The following is an 18,128-nucleotide window of genomic DNA, read 5'->3' as shown; positions in this document are numbered from 1 at the left end:
CTGCGTCTTTTGTGTTTCCTGTGTTGGTAGGCAGATTCTTTCCCACTGCACCACCTGGGAACTCCCCCTTCGTTGTGGTACCTAGGATCTTTAGTTGCAGCCTGCGGGATCTAGTTCCCTGACCCGGGAACCCCTGCACTGGGAGTGTGGAGTCTTAGCCACTGGACAACCAGGGAAGGCTCTGTCCTGTCTCTTTCTTCTCTCCTCCCTTTGGCTCCTCCACCAGCCCCAGAGCATGAGCACGTGTGTGTGTATGTACATGTATACAAAGCTGCCCCTGATGAAAAAATCTAGTAGCTGGAACAAGAGTTCATTCATTCAGTCAATAAATTTGGAACTTCCTGTATGGAAAAACTAAGGATAGAGCAGACAGACAGAACTCCTGTTGTCCTGGTGGGGCCCGGCGGCGCACTGCTAAGGAGACCAGGGGGCGGGTGCTAGGGGACCAGGAGGGGCAGCCTCAGGGGGACCTGGCTTCTCTGCTCACACCAGTCCCGTGGTGGGCCCTCCTTCTGCTCGGTGCCCACAAGCCCCAAGAACAAGGGGGAAGCCTTGTTCTCTCATAGGATTTTGCATCACATGAGGATCAAGTCTCAACATCACCTGCAGAAGGCTTTTCTGTTAGAGGAAGTTGTGAGGGCAGAGGCTGTGCTTTTTCAGGCCATCACAGGCTTGAACTTAGGCCTGGTCTCTTTCCTCTAGGAGTCAAGTTGGCTCCAACTGTGGTTTCGACCTGTGGACTGGTTGTCATGACTCTGTTCATTGCCATGGAAGTCGGAGGAAGGCAGGACTTGGCGTTGGACTGAGGATGGGAGGAGGGGCCGAGCTGGAAGGTACTGTAACAGGGAGGGCAGGGAGCGAGGCTGGCAAGTTGTTAAGGTGGGAAGAGCAGGTCACAGGACCACCAGAGAGTGAGCGACCTCCACGGAATGCTGACAGGGGGCCAGGCCCTCATCAGTGTGGTAGCCCAGGTGGAGTGGTGGGGAACCACGCAATGAGGGGGCCAGGGTGCAAAGCTTTCTCCTGCTTATCTCCAGCTGTGTCCTTTCATGAGTTACTTAACCTCTCTGGGCCTCATTTCATTCCCATGGAAAATACATTTAATGACACCTACTTTAGAGGGTTGTTATAGAGACAATGTTTGCAAAGAGCCAGGCACGTTGAAGTTATTTCATAAATAATACCCACCATAATGACCACACGTCTGGTAGGTTTATGCTCCCTGGCAGGAATTTTAGAGATCTTGCAGTTCAGTGGTTCTCAAACCTTAGCCTGCACCAGGACTGCCCAAAGAACGTGTTAAAAACTGACTTCTGGGCTCCTCTCCCCTGCCTCCCTTAGGTTCTGATGAGTAGGTCTGGGTGGGGCCTGAGTATCTGTTCCTGTAACAAGTTCCAGGTGGTCCTGATGCCGCTGTCTGGGGACCATACTTTGAGAACTGCTGTGCTAGCATAAACCCTGATTTTGGAGATGAGGATCTTGAGGTTCTGAGTGTTTGCTCCTTGCCATGGTCAGCAGCGTCTAGGCCTCCCAGGTCCTGGTCCAGGCCAAGGTCAGGACAGAGAGCATGTTGCTAGGGTCAGGATGCAGGAAGTCAAGAGTGCAGGCAAAGGGCCCAGGATGCATCGGTTCTAGTGAGAGGAGTGAGCTTGACAGAGAGCAGAGCCCACCATTCAAGGAAGGGAACTGGCCTCCGTGTGGGCCTGAGCCACAGTCAAAACCGCAGCCCGAGTCTCTGGCCTTAGGAAGTACGTGAGAGCGTGTGAGAAAGTGTGTGAATGGAGCAAGTATTGTGTAGATGGCATGGGGATGGGAGAGAAGTGTTTGTGTGTGGAAGGGGGTAAGTGTGTGTGTGGCAGAGGTAAGTGTTTGAGTGTGAGAGTCTGTGTGAGCCTCATGTGGGTGAGTGATTTTTGTATGAGAGAGTGTGTCTGGGTGTGTGTGCGTGTGAGTTTGTGGGAAGACTTTTTGTCTGCTCAGGCTGCCATAACAAAGTGCCATAGTTTGAGCACCTTAAACAGATGGTATTTATTGCCTCACAGATTTGGAGGCTGGAAGTTTGAGGTCAAGGTGTCTGCAGGCTTGGCTTCTCCTGAGGCGTCTCTCCTTGGCTTGTAGACAGCCGTCTTCTCCCCGTGTCCACGTGGTTTTCCTCTGTGTCTGTCTGTGCCCTGATGACCTCTTCTCATAATGACACCAGTCATATTGGATTAGGGCCCAGCCTAATGATCTTATTTTATGTTTATCATCTCTTTAAAGGCCCCGTCTCCAAATATAGTCACGTTCTGAGGTGAAGACTTCAACATGTAGGTATTAGGGAGACTCAACTCAGCCTATGACCGTGTGTGTGTGTGTGTGCGTGCGTGCGTGCATGTGAGTGCATATGGAAAGTCCACAGTTCTGAAGGATACACTGCTCAGCCACCTGCCCCATCAGAGTGCAGTATGTGAGAAATTCGACTTTCTTTCCTGCCTCATCCTGAGTTCCTGAGTTTATGGGGAGGCTAAGGCACCAACCCTTCCCCACCCCAGTCCCGGGGGCCTATGGTTCTGTAGGTCTCAGGATTGGAGGTGAATTCCTTCCAAGCTGGTGTAGAATTTTGCCTCCATCCAAGCAATCCCTTCCTCTGAGCCCCATCCTTCAGCAACGTGACCTTTCTGAGCCCACCCTCCTGGACATTTCCTGAAGAAGAAGCTTGAGAAAGGCAGCTTCCTGCCCAGGGGGGCCCCACTGCCTCAACCCCACTGCCTGGAGCTCCCCTGAAGCAGCTCACCCCTCATCTCCCTGAGGTCAGAGTCCCCATTCTCTTTAAAGTTAGAAACGACATTTTGGGCTCTCCATAGTTAGTTAAGCCTCGTTGTTTCAGAGTGGAAGGGACTGTTTGTGGCCTCAGGGTGATGTGGCAAGAGTTTATTTCAGGCTTTACAAAAGGCTTGTTTTCCATTTGGAATGGATTATTACCTAACAGCCCAGCCTTCATAGCAACGGAACAAGGGCTCGCTGACGCAATCTCAACCGTGGGCTTTCTTAGTGCAGCTGGACAGTCATTCTGCTTCCAAGTGCAGCTCACACATAAGAAGGGTCCTAGGGACAGAGGAGCCTAATGGGCTGCTGTCTATGGGGTCGCACAGAGTTGGACACGACTGAAGCGACTTACAGCAGCAGCAGCAGGGGCACAAGGACTCCTGTGGTTGGAACTGGAAGAGTCTTGAACAATACAGGGTCCTGGGGGCAGTGGGGCTGCAGGAGTGCTGGTGGGGGCAATGTACAGGCTGCAGGCAGCCCACACCCCAGGGAAGTGAGCACAAGGCCCAGTCTGGGGCCCGCTCAGTGGTTAGCACTTGCGTTTGTTGGCTAGTACTTGCTTCCCTGGTGGCTCAGATGGTAAAGCGTCCATCTGTAATGCGGGAGATGCAGGTTCAATCCCTGGATTGGGAAGATCCCCTGGAGAAGGAAATGGCAACCCACTCTATTACTCTTGCCTGGAAAATTCCATGGGCAGAGGAGCCTGGTAGGCTACAGTCCAAGAGGTCGCAAAGAGTCAGACACGACTGAACTACTTCACTTTCTTTCTTTGTTGACTAAAATGTTGATCAAATGAATATAAAGGAATAAAAACAAGATTCAAAGGGAAGGAATTCCCTAGCTGTCTACTGGATACAACCTCTGTGTTTTCACTGCAAAGGCCTGGGTTGGATCCTTGGTTGGGGAACTGAGATCCCACAAGTTGGGGAGGGGAAAGATTTAAAGGGAAAAGGTGGGTTTGGGGTAGAAAAACGAGGACCAGAAGTGATGGAGAGATATGATCACAGGCTTCTTCTTCAGGAATCACGGCCAGGGTAACAGTGCCTTTGAGGAAAACGTCTGGTTAGGTTACATGCCAGTCTGCCTCAAATGACTTCTTAAGCACCCATTGTGTGTAGAACACTGGGAAGCTAATAAAAGATGACTTATCAAGAATTTTGATTTCCCACTTACATATTATATTTAAAAAGCCAGAATTGCAACAGTAGATATATATTAGTAGAGGTCTCCTGAGAAACAGAACCAATAGGATATGTACAGATATATGGAAAGAGATTTCCACCCCCCAGCTTTATTGAGAAATAGCTGATATATGACCTGTCAGTAAGTGTAAGGTGTACAATGTGTTGATTTGAGGAAGAGATTTATTATGAGGGATGGGCTCCTGTGTTGATAGATGTTGAGAAGTCCCACAGTCTGCCATCTGCAAGCTGGAGGCTGGTGGTGTGGTTCAGTCCAAATCTGAAGGCCTGGGAACCAGCTGTACGTCTGAGTCCAAGTCTGAAAGCCTGATGTCCAAGGGTAGAAGGTGGTGTCCCAGCTCAAGGAGAAAGAAAGAATTCATTCTTCCTCTGCCTTCTTGTTCTATCAAGGCCCCCAGTGGATCAGACGACACCCTCCCACGAGGCTGAGAAAGATTTTTTTTTTTTTTAATAATTATTCATTTGGCTGTGTCAGGCCTCAGTTGCGACATGCAGGCTCAGCAGTGCATGGGCTTAGGTGTCTCACAGCATGTGGGATCTTAGTTAACTAACCAGCAATGGAAACTGAGCTCCCTGCCTTGGAAGGCACATTCTTAACCACAGGACCACCCAGGGAAGACCAGGTCTTTACTCCAATCTACTGCCTTAAATGCTAATCTCCTTTGCTGCTGCTGCTGCTGCTAAGTCACTTCAGTCGTGTCCAACTCTGTGTGACCCCATAGACGGCGGCCCACTAGGCTCCTCTGTCCCTGGGATTCTCCAGGCAAGAACACTGGAGTGGGCTGCCATTTCCTTCTCCAATGCATGAAAGTGAAAAGTGAAAGTGAAGTCGCTCAGTCATGCCCGACTCTTAGTGACCCCATGGACTGCAGCCTACCAGGCTCCTCCGTCCATGGGATTTTCCAGGCAAGAGTACTGGAGTGGGGTGCCATCACCCTCAAAGACACATATAGCATAATATTTCGCCAGTTCATCCCTTGGCCCTGTCATGATGACACGTAAAACTCTCACAAGACATAAGGGAAAAGACTGGAAGGGAAATTAAAACGTAATAGTAATTGATTGTATTGAGGGATTATGGCTAAATTCATTTTTTCTTTCTGAATTACTGTGTTACGTTTGGACTTCTAACGTCAAAATAATCCTTGAAGTAAGCTTTGGTCTAGGGGTGCCCCTCCTGGAAGACTAATCCCAGCATGAAAGCATAGGGGTGTCAGTGACACAGGGGGTGACCCCAGCAAGGCAACCCGAGCAATCATGGGGCCACCTCTGTCCAAATTGTCTTCTATTCATTTACTCCAAATAGCCTGAAAACCTGGCTTCAGTTTTTATTCCTTTCTCATACTCTGCCACTTTTCATTCATCATTTCTTAAGCCACTTTCTATGAATCATGATCCACATCAGGCCCTGCGCAGAACAGAATGAGAATCAGCCGTGGGTTCCCAGCTCTGGCTCCTAGAGGGAGATATTTGAATTAAATGGGGACAGAGACTTCCTTGGTGGTCCAGTGGTTAAGACTCCAGACTTCCACTGCAGAGGGCAGAGGTTTGTTCCCGGGTCGGGGAACCAAGATCCTGCATGCTGCATGGCATGCCACCCAAAAGAAAACAACAACAAAACAAATGGAGACCAAATAGGCAGAATGATGTGCTATTGAAGCTAGGGTCAGGAAACTGAGCATCAAGGAAGGAAGGCTTCCTGGAGAAGGTGATGCATTTGAGGTGACTTTCAAACAGAAGTTAGAAGACAGTGATAGACTGGCTGCAAAAAATGTACTCTGCCAGAAAGGCATGGAGGATTCAGAGAGCCGTAGAGGGAATGCTCGTGGTTTATAGGAAGAGGGAAGGGGCCATAAAGTAGGTGTGGGCAGATGTTGGAGGGTCTGGTCTGCCCTGCATAGGAGTGTGGACTTACCTACAGACAACAGGGTCCTTGGGTCTTAAAGCAGTGTGAAGATATGGTGGTATTGGCTTTTGAGCAAGAGAATTCTGGTGGCCATCAGAAGGGTGGGGAAGGCAGATCAGGGGCCAGAGGGGCAGAGAAAGGACCAGGAGGAGGTGGGGTGATAAAAGTCTGATCTAAGGACCCAGCAGTGGGTGTCGATGGGATGCGGCTACACCGTGACTCTCAGATCAGTGGGTGCGAGGGGGAGGATGCAGAAGCTGATGGGTGCAGGCAACTCTGAGCAGCATCTCCTTTCATCTTCCCTCTGTCTGTCCACACTGAGTTTTGGGTGCTCATCAACCCCCTGGCTCCCGCCTGTTTGCCTTCTCTCAGTATTTCCCGGTGTGAACAAACCCCACGCCAGGAGACTCCTTTGTGTCCTCAGGACCCCTCTGTTTCTGCAGCTGACACTGTCCTCTCAAGGCCCCCTGGGCTGTGTCAGGCTCACCTCCTCCAGGAAGCCTCCCTACTGAGCTCCCTCTGAGAGCCCTCTCCCTCTTCATACTCCCCCCGCGTGGATTTCCGCGCTCTACCATCCTGGATTTGCACTGTTATTTACACGTTTTGAACATTGTCAGGTCTCTGCAAGTATGGGGTAAGCTCTTTGTGGGAAGTTATGACTTAAACCCTTTTCTGTACCTCTCAGAAGCTGGTACGATGCTGCCTGCATTGTGTGTGTGCTCAGTCGCTTCAGTCCCGTGTCTGACTCTCTGCGACCCTGTGGACTGTAGCCCACCAGGTTCCTCTGTCCATGGGATTCTCCAGGCAGGAATACTGGAGTGGGTTGCCGTGCTCTCCTCCAGGATCTTCCTAACCCAGGGATCGAACCCATGTCTCTTTAAGTCTTCTGCACTGGCAGGCCGGTTCTTTACCCCCACCTGCTGCCTGCATAGTAGGGATCTACAGGTAATTGATCAGTTGATCCCCTGTCAATCTGCCCATGCGGAGGCTTTTCCACAGCCCCTGTCCTCAGTGTTACTGGCTGGTGAAGGGGCCCTGGACGTGAAGTCACAGCCTTGGCCACTTCCTGTAACTCACCACTTGGGGCCAGGCGCTTAACCTCTCTGGACTTTCATTTCCTCATCAGTGAAATGGCAAAAACTGCTCCATGGTTGTTAACTACCTCTTAAAGGAACCCCTTTAAAATCTGGACGTGTTAACGTGCGATGGGGGGAGGTGATCCTACTGTGAGCCAAAGTCTCATCTTTCTCCTCCTCCCCTTCCTCCTCTCCTCTCTTTCCTCCATCCACAGTAGACTTACAAAAAATTTTGATTTTCTTTTTTTTTGGTTTCTTTTTTTAATTGAAGTTTAGTTGATTTATAATGTTGTGTTAATTTCTGCTGTAAGATTCAGTTATACATGTACATTTATTTTTTCATATTCTTCTCCATTATGATTTATCTCAGGATATTAAATATAGTTCCATGTGCTGTACACTAGTAACTTGTTGTCTATCCATTCTTTATATATAACAGTTTGTATCTGCTAATCCCTGACTCCCAATCCATCCCCTGAAACCCTGACTTAGAACAAAAATTTGAAAGCCCCCCAGACTGGGTGGTTCCTTCCAAGACTCAGACCACCTATGGCTCCAGGCTGGCAAAGAGGACCACTGTGATGGCCCTGGCCTGGGCACCATTCGTGTCTACACGTGCTAGGTGGGGTCTAGGTGACAACTTTGACCAGGCCCGTGCTCACTAATTATAGAGAAGCAGTTACTGCAAAATTTCCCAAGGAAACCAAAGTGAGGGTTTGGTTTCCACTTAGATTAAGCAACTTCCTTCCAGGGCTCTCAACCCCCTCAACAAAATATTCTCTTTCATCACAGGCAGGCCGATAACATACAAGGGTTGTGATTGTTCGTTTGACATAAATATATAAACGCACCTTTGGGAGGAAGCTGGGCCCATGGTTACTCATTTCAGTGGGGATATTTACATGGATTTTGACTGTCCATCTTAATGACCTTAAGAACTTGTGCTGGATTGAGGTTCATGGGCAATGTGGAGACAGGGGGCAGCTAAGGATATAATGTGATATTTAAACTGAAGAGTGTGACATCAAGTCCCAGAGGACATTTCACATTTTACTGGCAGCCACCTAAAAATAATTTGGTTTTTTTTTTTAAGACTTTTTTTTTGTTTTTTTGACGTGGACTATTTTTAAAATCTTTACTGAATTTGTTACGATATTACTTCTGTTTTATGTTTTGGGTTTTGGGCTGTGAAGCATATGGGATCTTAGCTCGCTGATCAGGAATCAAATCTGTAACCCCTGCTTCGGAAGGTGAAGTCTTAACCACTGGACCACCAAGGAAGTCCTTAAAAATAATTTAAACCTGCATTTAAACCATGGATTGGGAGTTTGGGGTTAAAAGATACAAATATTTACATATAGAGTAAATAAACAATAAGGTCCTACTATATAGCATAGGGAACTACATTCAATTTCTTGGGATAAACCATAATGGAAAAGAATATAATAAAGAATGTATATATGTGTGTAACTGAGTCACTTTGCTATATATCAATCAACACAACATTGTAAATCGACTGTGTGTGTGTTCGTCCTCAGTCATGTCTGACTCTTTGTGACCTCATGGATGCCAGGCTCCTCTGTCCTTGGAATTCTCCAGGCAAGAATACTGGAGTGGGTTGCCATGCCATTCTCCAGGGGATCTGCCTGACCCAGGGATCCAACCCAGGTCTCCTGCATGGCAGGCAGATTCTTTATCATCTGAGCCACCAGGAACTATAATTCAGTTAAAGAGAAAGAGAGAGAAATTTAAACCTACATTCACATGATTCAAAGATTTCATTACCTGAAGCCTACCTTCCAAAGTTTTGCTATATCTGCAGGATATCTGAGCCCCTTGGCTCCCTCCAGTTTGCCCACCACACCCCCCAGCAGGCTTGGTGGGAAATTCACTGCCTTCAGCCTAGCCAGGCTCCAGGGGGAAATAGGACTGAGTTCCAGAGAGCTAAGTCAGTTGCCTCCAAAATGCCCAGATTCCTGAGTTCATTTTCTCTTGACCTGTTCCTTGACATTTTCAGACTAGTTTTTGCTGATGGGCTATAAGATACTGTCTTCAGATTTTCCAACTCTTTCTTCTTTCTGTGGACATCTCCATCTAGTTTTCCCAACCACAACCTATCCATCATCATTTTCACCAAACTTTGACCTCCAGATTGCTAATTCACTTTTAGGTTGCTAATATTCCTTCTCTATAAATAACCTTCAACTTCAGCTTGTTCTATCCCACAAGGAACAACTGTGGTCAAAGATAGCCCTTTGAGCCTATCTGCCTTGAAACAGCAGAGTTCCTGTTCTCGCCCTGAGGAGGTTGTCACAGGGACTCGAGGGAACTGTGTCAACCCCAACAGAAAAGCTTCTCAGAGCAGTGGGTGGTTAGCATGCCAGACAGAGCGTTGTGCTGTTATATATACACTGGTGGGGATTCAGACCAAGAGAGCCCTGGATGGTGTGATGCTGTGACTGTGTGTGTGTGTGTGTGTGTGTATGTGTGTGTATGTATAGATACAGAAAAGGACAGACAGAGTCAAGCCCTCCTACCTCTCACTCAGAGGATTTTGTCAGTATAAACAGGACCCAAACGTGAATCAGTCATCTATCTTGCTTTTGGGATTCCATGCCGGTGATGGTTCTGGGTGTGATATTTACCATGAAATACAGGAAATGGCCTAGAAAGAGAAGGAGGTTAGAACTCCAGAGCGTTCTGCTGTGGTTTCTGGTCTTCCTGTGGAATGTGCATTTCCTGCTCTGTGCGGGTTTTGCACCTAATGACTTCTCTGTTCCAAACGAGCTCTCAGTTCTGTAGTCACTCATTTCTGTTTCATTGCTCTCAGCCACTGATTTGGTAAGTGGAGTTTAAGAGCAACCACATTTTGGGCCCCAGGTTCCAGAATGTTCTACATGATGATATGCTTCTTTTTCTATTATAAACTTTTTATTCTTTATTCTTATTATTTTTTAGCACTGATAGAAAGAACAAAAGACAAAAACATAAGCCAATTTGCCCTTAATATTTTGGTATATTTTTCCTTTTTTTTTTTTTTCAGTGATTACAAAATAATGGCTGTATTTCCCTGTGCTGTGCAATATACCCTTGTTGCTTATCTATTTTATACACAGTAGTTTATATATCTTAATCTCCTACCTCTGTCTTGCCCCTCACTTTCCCTCTCCCCACTGATAACCACTAGTTTGTTTTCTATAAGTCTGTTTTTGTTATATCCATTCATTTTATTTTTTATGTTCCTCATATAAGTGATAACATAGAGTATTTGTCTTTCTCTGTCTGATTTAATCATAATACCCTCTAGGTTCATCCATTGTTCCAAAGAGCACAGATCCACTGATTTTTAATATTTTGCCACAACTGTTTTATCATTTTGTTTCTCTGTATACATACATGCTATTGTTATTGTTATTTCTCCTAAACTATCCGAGAGTTAAATTGCATTATTTTGCCTTTTGCTTCTGAGAACAAGGACATTCTCTTATATAACCACAACACAATCGTCATGGTTAGGAAATTTATCATTAACACAATACAGGATCTAATATACATGCCATATTCAAATTTCACCAACTGATCCAGTAATGAATGTCCTTTAGAGGCATTGCTCTTCCCGTTCCAGAATTGAACACTGCATACTGTGACCGAGTCACTTTAATCTCCTTTTATGGGGGACAACTCCTTGGCCTGGCTCGGTCTCTCCTGTCATTTCCTAGAGAGTTTGTAGAGAACCCCTCATTCGGGTCTGTCTCATTTATTCTCCACAATTAGGTTGAGATGAGGCCCTTTTGGCAGAGATGCTACATAACAATATCTTCTTACTGTGTCACACCAAGAGGCACGTGATGTTAGCTTTAATCTGTGAGGAGGTGCTACGAAACTGTAAATATCCTCTTCTCAAACTTGCACACCGTGGTTTCTAGAACAGACCGGAAGGCCACACCTCCTCGCCTGCACCTGGGTGCCCCCCTAAGTTGTATGTTCCTCCCTGTGTGCCTGCTCCCCTTTGAGGGCTAGGTGTGCTCCTGAAACCGCCTCCCCGCTTCCTTGCCTATCACTGAGGTTGGCATAGACCAGGGACTCCATGAATACTTGTCAAATAGAAACACATTAAAAATAGATGATCAGAGGTTCTGGATATCTGCTCAGGAATAAGAGCCTCAGCAGAGATGCCTTTCAGAAAGATTTCATTCATGGTTAATTGAGGTGGGGCCTCCAAGAACATAAATATCGTTCTTTTTCTCTGCCTGTGGGGTATATTACATATACCCTGAATGGTATATATGTAAAAAGTATGGAAGAAGAGACAGAGAGAGAGGGAGGGAGAGAGAGAAGGGAGGGAAAGAGGAAGGGGGAAATGATGAGAGGGCATGGGGGGCGGTGTTTAATATGAATACACCTTCCAGCCCAGCAACTCTACTCCAGATGGTGTTGATGGTAGCAGGGAATAAAAGACCAGCTCAGGGTTCCTCATCAGAGGAAGAAATAAGTAAACCATGATGTATTTGTACTCATGTATTCATTCAACAAGCATTTATTTACTTATGTTTTGTTCAGATGGCACCAGTGGTAAAGAACCTACCTGCCAAAGCTAGGAGACTTAAGAGACATGGGTTCGATCCCTGGGTTGGGAAGATCCCCTGGAGAAAGACATGGCAACCCATTTCCAGTATTATTGCCTGGAGAATCCCATGAATAGAGGACCCTGGTGTGTTACAGTCCATAGCGTTCAAGGGTTGGACACGACTGAAGTGAGTTCACAAAATGTTGGCACTATTAGCCTGGCACTGTTCTATTTGCTGGGGATACTGTTGTGGTTAAAACACATTTCCTGCTCTCATGGAACATACACTTCAGAGTGTGCTAACACACCATAAACAAGCATTACCCACATGCCCGCAATGCACACACATGAGCTCACACCAGAGGTACTGCGAGAGGGGCAGGGATGGAATACTTTGCACTGTCAGAAATAATAAGCTAGATTTACAAACAGTAGTGTGAACAGAACTTAAAAACATAGCCCATTGAAAGCAGGCATAGAATAAAATTGATGGCACAATACCACTTACAGAATTTAAAAACACCTTTATAGAACAATGCCGTATATATGTGTGTTCATGTGTATACGTGTATATATGAGTGTACATTTAGGCATGTATGTGTGTACTCAGTCACTCAGTCGTCTCTGACTCTTTACAGACCTCATGGACTGTAGCCTGCCATGGCTCCTCTGTCTATGGAATTTTCCAGGCAAGAATACTGAAGGGGGTTACCATTTCTTCCTCCTAGGGATCGTCCCAACCCAGGGACTGAATCCACGTCTCTGAAATCTCCTGCGTTGGCAGGCAGATTCTTTACCATTGTGCCACCCGGGAAGCCCCACACTCAGGCATGCTCCTGTAGCCCAGGACATGTGCAAAAACATGTTAGTGTGCAAACCTAATGGGTAAGAATTGATGTTTGGAAAGGGAACGAAGGGGAAAAATATAAAATAAAACAAGAGATAATCTTTGCCTGGATGGATGACAGGGTGTCAGGAATTGGGGTGTAGGGTTATCTCAACCAAATGTACCTGAGGTCCAGAAACAACTGGGAAGGGAGATTTTGTTGTCAAGTACAAAGAAATGAATGTACTTTGCCCTCATCCTTGCATTACAGATCCAAGACCCTCTGGGTGGGGCTAGGGCCCACTGGGCAGGGGCAGGGCCCCCTGGGTGGGGCCAGGGCCCTCTGGGCAGGGGCAGGGCCCCCTGGCCTGGACCAGGGTCCTCTGGGCAGTCTTTGTGCTTGTTCCTCTGCCATGCAGGGAAACATCAGGGGTGATCCTGCTTGCAGGAGGAGCTGGGTGAGCATGAGGCATGGATACATGACATTTAGGCAAAGGGATAATCTCACTAGGGCTCAGTTTCCCCATCTGTGAAATGGACATGGTCGCAGATGATCACTTCAGAAGGTGGTGGTGAGAATTGTATGAGCCAATGCGATGAGGAAAGCCCTCATCATGACGCCGGGGCCACCAGGCATTCTGGGAAATTCTTAGCTATTAGCATCCTTTTCTTTTTTGTTACGCAAAAAAAGATTGCTGAACTAGCTCAGTTTCAGAACATCTCTGCATGCTTGGAACATGGCTGATATATGATGAGCTGGGTACCAGTAACTTCTGCCAACTCCTGCACCTTTCACTTTCTAAACACACCAAACCTGACCCTTCCTGATCAACTTCCAGGGACCGGCGATCACTCTGGTTCAAACTCCCCTTGGGTTTGTTCCTGTATAAGAACCAGAGGGAAGCCAGCACTGCCCCACTGATCTCTCTGCAAAGCTGTTGAATTGTTCATGTTTATTTTTCAAAACACTGTGCTTGAGACCACTTCCTCTTTCTCTTCTAGAAAGGGGGATGGAGTCACATAAATGCTTGAGTCAAAAGAACGGGGAGAGGGCTTGTGGGTGCGAGTGAGTGACTGCGAGTCTTGTTCTAGGTGGTGGCTGAGTTCTCACCTCCACTTTATGGTACCCACACTCAACACTGAGCCCAGGTCAAGTAGGTCAGCCAACGTTCATGCCTGATGCTGACTGACATCAATCATGAGCATCATTTTGAAATCTGTCCTTATCAGATGGCACCAGGTTGCAGTGTGGCCATAATTACAAGACAACCCGGAGTTTCACTAGGACAAAGGGTGGGGCTGCTCTTTGTGGCTGAGATTACAGATCCATCCAAGCCACTCCACCCACTGTGGGTGGGTGGTGGGGAACAGAGGGGCAGGTGGGGGGCCCTGGAATCGTGGGGTGGCAGCTGTGAGTCCCAGCCCGCTGTGTTCTCCCATCAAAAGCACAAGTCAGCAAGTATGACACTCTGGGTATGACACTACGGGTCTAGCCCTCAGAGGTCTGTGCGAGATGCTAGATATGAACTCCTTCTGGTCAGGGACTGTGCTCAGTTCATCCTGTTCTCCTAGAAGCTGGCACAGGACTTGGTTCAGATTAGCTGTTCAGTAAGTGTTGGCAAAATCAAAACAAGGAGGGAGGGAATATGATGGAAGTTTAAAACAAAAAGTAGCTCTCACATCCTTTTGTATTAATAGCACATGCTAAGTCACTTTGGACTCTTTTGTTGACGATGCTATGATGGCTACTCCATTTCTTCTTAGAAATTCCTGCCCACAGTAGTAGATATAATGGTCATCCGAGTTAAATTCACCCATTCCAGTCCATCTTACAATCTCAAAAATGACAGAATGATCTCTGTTCGTTTCCAAGGCAAACCATTCAATATCATGGTAATTCAAGTCTATGCCCTGACCAGTAATGCTGAAGAAGCTGAAGTTGAACAGTTCTATGAAGACCTACAAGACCTTCTAGAACTAACACCCAAAAAAGATGTCCTTTTCATTATAGGGGACTGGAATGCAAAAGTAGGAAGTCAAGAAACACCTGGAGTAACAGGCAAATTTGGCCTTGGACTACAAAATGAAGCAGGGCAAAGGCTAATAGAGTTCTGCGAAGAAAATGCACAGGTCATAGCAAACACCCTCCTCCAACAACACAAGAGAAAACTCTACACATGGACATCACCAGATGGTTGATACCGAAATCAGACTGATTATATTCTTTGCAGCCAAAGATAGAGAAGCTCTATACAGTCAGCAAAAACAAGACCAGGAGCTGACTGTGGCTCAGATCATGAACTCCTTATTGCCAAATTCAGACGTAAATTGAAGAAAGTGGAGAAAACCACTGGACCATTCAGGTATGACCTAAATAAAATCCCTTATGACTATATAGTATAAGTGAGAAATAGATTTAAGGGACTAGATCTGATAGATAAAGTGCCTGATGAACTATGGATGGAGGTTCATGACATTGTACAGGAGACAGGGATCAAGACCATCCCCAAGAAAAATAAATGCAAAAAAGCAAAATGGCTGTCTGAGGAGGCCTTATAAATAGCTGTGAAAGGAAGGAAAGTGAAAAGCAAAGGAAAAAAGGAAAGATATACCCATTTGAATGCAGAGTTCCAAAGAATAGCAAGGAGAGATAAGAAAGCCTCCCTCAGAGATCAATACAAAGAAATAGAGGAAAACAACAGAATGGGAAAGACTAGAGATCTCTTCAAGAAAATTAGAGATACCAAGGGAAGATTTCATGCAAAGATGGGCTCAAAAAAGGGCAGAAATGGTATGGACCTAACAGAAACAGAAGATATTAGGAAGAGGTGGCAAGAATACACAGAAGAACTGTACAAAAAAAATCTTCACAACCCAGATAATCATGATAGTGTGATCACTCACCTAGAGCCAGGCATCCTGGAATGTGAAGTCAAGTGGGCCTTAGAAAGCATCACTACGAACAAAGCTAGTGGAGGTGATGGAATTCCCATTGAGCTATTTCAAATCCTAAAAGATGATGCTGTGAAAGTGCTGCACTCAATATGCCAGCAAATTTGGAAAACTCAGCAGTGGCCACAGGACAGGAAAAGTTCAGTTTTCATTCCAATCCCAAAGAAAGGCAATGCCAAAGAATGCTCAAACTACCGCACAATTGCACTCAACTCACACACTAGCAAAGTAATGCTTGAAATTCTCCAAGCCAGGCTTCAGCAACACATGAACCATGAACTTCCAGATGTTCAAGGTGGTTTTAGAAAAGGCAGAGGAACCAGAGATCAAATTGCCAACATCCGCTGGATCATCAAAAAAGCAAGAAAGTTCCAGAAAAACATCTATTTCTGCTTTATTGACTATGCCAACGCCTTTGACTGTGTGGATCACAGTAAACTGTGGAAAATTCTGAAAGAGATGAGAATACCAGATCACCTGACCTGCCTCTTGAGAAACCTGTATGCAGGTCAGGAAGCAACAGTTAGAACTGGACATGGAACAACAGACTGGTTCCAAATACGAAAAGGAGGATGTCAAGGCTGTATATTGTCACCCTGCTTTTAACTTCTATGCAGAGTACATCATGAGAAATGATGGGCTGGAAGAAGCACAAGCTGGAATCAAGATTGCCAGGAGAAATATCAATAACCTCAGAAATGCAGATAATACCACCCTTATGGCAGAAAGTGAAAAGCAACTAAAAAGCCTCTCGATGACAGTGAAAGAGGAGAGTGAAAAAGTTGGCTTAACATTCAGAAAACTAAGATTATGGCATCTGGTCCCATCACTTCATGGCAAATAGATGGGGAAACAGTGGAAACAGTGTCAGACTTTATTTTTTTGGGCTCCAAAATCACTGCAGATGGTGACTGCAGCCATGAAATTAAAAGACGCTTATTCCTTGGAAGGAAAGTTATGACCAACCTAGACAGCATATTCAAAAGCAGAGACATTACTTTGTCAACAAAGGTCTGTCTAGTCAAGGCTATGGTTTTTCCAGTGGTCATGTATGGATGTGAAAGTTGGACTATAAAGAAAGCTGAGCGCCGAAGAATTGATAGTTTTGAACTGTGGTGTTGAAGAAGACTCTTGAGAGTCCCTTGGACTGCAAGGAGACCCAACCAGTCCATCCTAAAGGAGAACAGTCCTGGATGTTCATTGGAAGGACTGATGTTGAAGCTGAAATTCCAATACTTTGTCCACCTGATGTGAAGAGCTGACTCGTTTGAAAAGACCCTGATGCTGGGAAAGATTGAAGGTGGGAGGAGAAGGGGATGACAGAGGAGGAGATGGCTGGATGGCATTACTGACTCGATGGACGTGAGTTTGAGTGAACTCTGGGAGTTGGTGATGGACAGGGAGGCCTGGCATGCTGCGGTTCATGGGGTTGCAAAGAGTCAGATACAACTGAGCGACTGAACTGAACTGAAGTGACTTTCAGTTGTGTCCGACTCTTTGTGACCCCACAGGCTCCCCTGTCCATGGGATTCTCCAGGCAAGAATACCGGAGTGGGTTGCCATTTCCTCCTCCAGGGATCTTCCCAACCCAGGGATGGAACTCAGGTCTCCTATGTCTCTGCGTTGGTAGGTAGGTTATTTTTTTCTTTTTTACCACTAGTGCCACCTGGGAAGCCCTTATAGCTGGCTAAAACGAATACCAGTTCTTATACACATAATAGGATCTCACTGCCACCTTTTGGCTTCTGATCTTTTTTTCCCCTCCACTTTAGAAATTTAAACTGCATGGTCCACCTCGATGTTATTCACTCAAACATTCTTGCCAGCTTGGTCCTATATTCCTGTTTACATCCGGGTAGCATTTACACACCTGCAAAATACCTCTGATGATTCATCCTCTGCCTCACTGTCCCAAGCAAGGCCCTGGGGCATCTGCAGTCTCTGCTGCAGACTCCAGGCGGGAGCAGGGTGGGAGGGGAGAAGGAGGAGTTGGTGAAGGAGGAAACACTTGGCAGTCCAGTCTGTCCTTTACCTGCTGAGTCAGACCCTCAGATGCTTCCAGAAACAAGAAAGAGGGGCTCCTGCTCACGGGCATTTTGCATCTGGCCTTCCATATCATTCCAACTTCTGGTTCTTCCAAGGAGCTCTTGACAAGTTGCAATCGATTTTAGGCAGATATGAGTTCCAGGAACCCAGAGTGCAAAACTGGTGTCCCCAGCAAACTTTTCAAATGGAGTCTGTTGCTGACTCCTTTACACTGCTTCCTGTGAATGCCTCTTTTTTTTTTTTTTTTTTTAGAAAAAGCACTTGTCTTTGCTACCTGAGTTACATATGGACACATGGACAGCTCTCTCTTCAATCATTCCCTCAGCCTTCTTAGCCTGTTTGGAGCTAAAGAAGTTCTCATCTCTGGATAAACTTCATGTATCAGAGAAGCTGCTCCTCTTAGTCACTGTCCTATGTACAGCAATAACAGAGTTAATATTCTTTCTCTCCTTCAACAAATCAGTATCATTTCTGAAAATATCTGGTTGAAAAACCATTATTCAAACTCAGATCAGGAGGGTCAGTCTGATCAGAAAAAGGACAGGTTTTAACTTTGTTATCAGTCAAGTTCTGCTTAAAGAAGGGGACCATGACACCTCGCTCCATTGTTGGCCTCAGAAGAGAAGATTTAGAAATGTGATAGGTAATGGTCCCTTGACTAATAGAGGCTATTATCCTGAGATAGGATCGGTTAAGGAGTGGTGGAAAGAAGGTGGGCTTTGAAATAAGATATGTTGGTTTGAAACGC

At 46.2% G+C, this 18,128-nt stretch overlaps 1 long non-coding RNA gene across 3 annotated transcripts; it reads left to right on the top strand.

The window, feature by feature from the left end:
• The first annotated feature begins 321 nt into the window (after window positions 1–321).
• On the top strand, window positions 322–17,802 carry LOC129641807 (uncharacterized). 3 transcript variants are annotated; one of them, XR_008709454.1, is made up of 4 exons: window positions 1,646–1,748; window positions 14,394–14,745; window positions 16,846–16,964; window positions 17,633–17,802. It is a non-coding gene; the product is annotated as an uncharacterized LOC129641807 (long non-coding RNA). The 3 variants fall into 3 exon arrangements; XR_008709455.1 differs by lacking the exons at window positions 1,646–1,748; window positions 14,394–14,745 and adding an exon at window positions 322–833; XR_008709453.1 differs by lacking the exon at window positions 14,394–14,745 and having other exon boundaries at window positions 322–1,748.
• Window positions 17,803–18,128: the final 326 nt, after the last annotated feature.

The sequence above is a fragment of the Bubalus kerabau genome, chromosome 1 (assembly GCF_029407905.1).
Source record: "Bubalus kerabau isolate K-KA32 ecotype Philippines breed swamp buffalo chromosome 1, PCC_UOA_SB_1v2, whole genome shotgun sequence".
In the NCBI taxonomy this organism is placed as follows: domain Eukaryota; kingdom Metazoa; phylum Chordata; class Mammalia; order Artiodactyla; family Bovidae; genus Bubalus; species Bubalus kerabau.
This window is presented reverse-complemented; position numbering and strand designations above follow the sequence as displayed.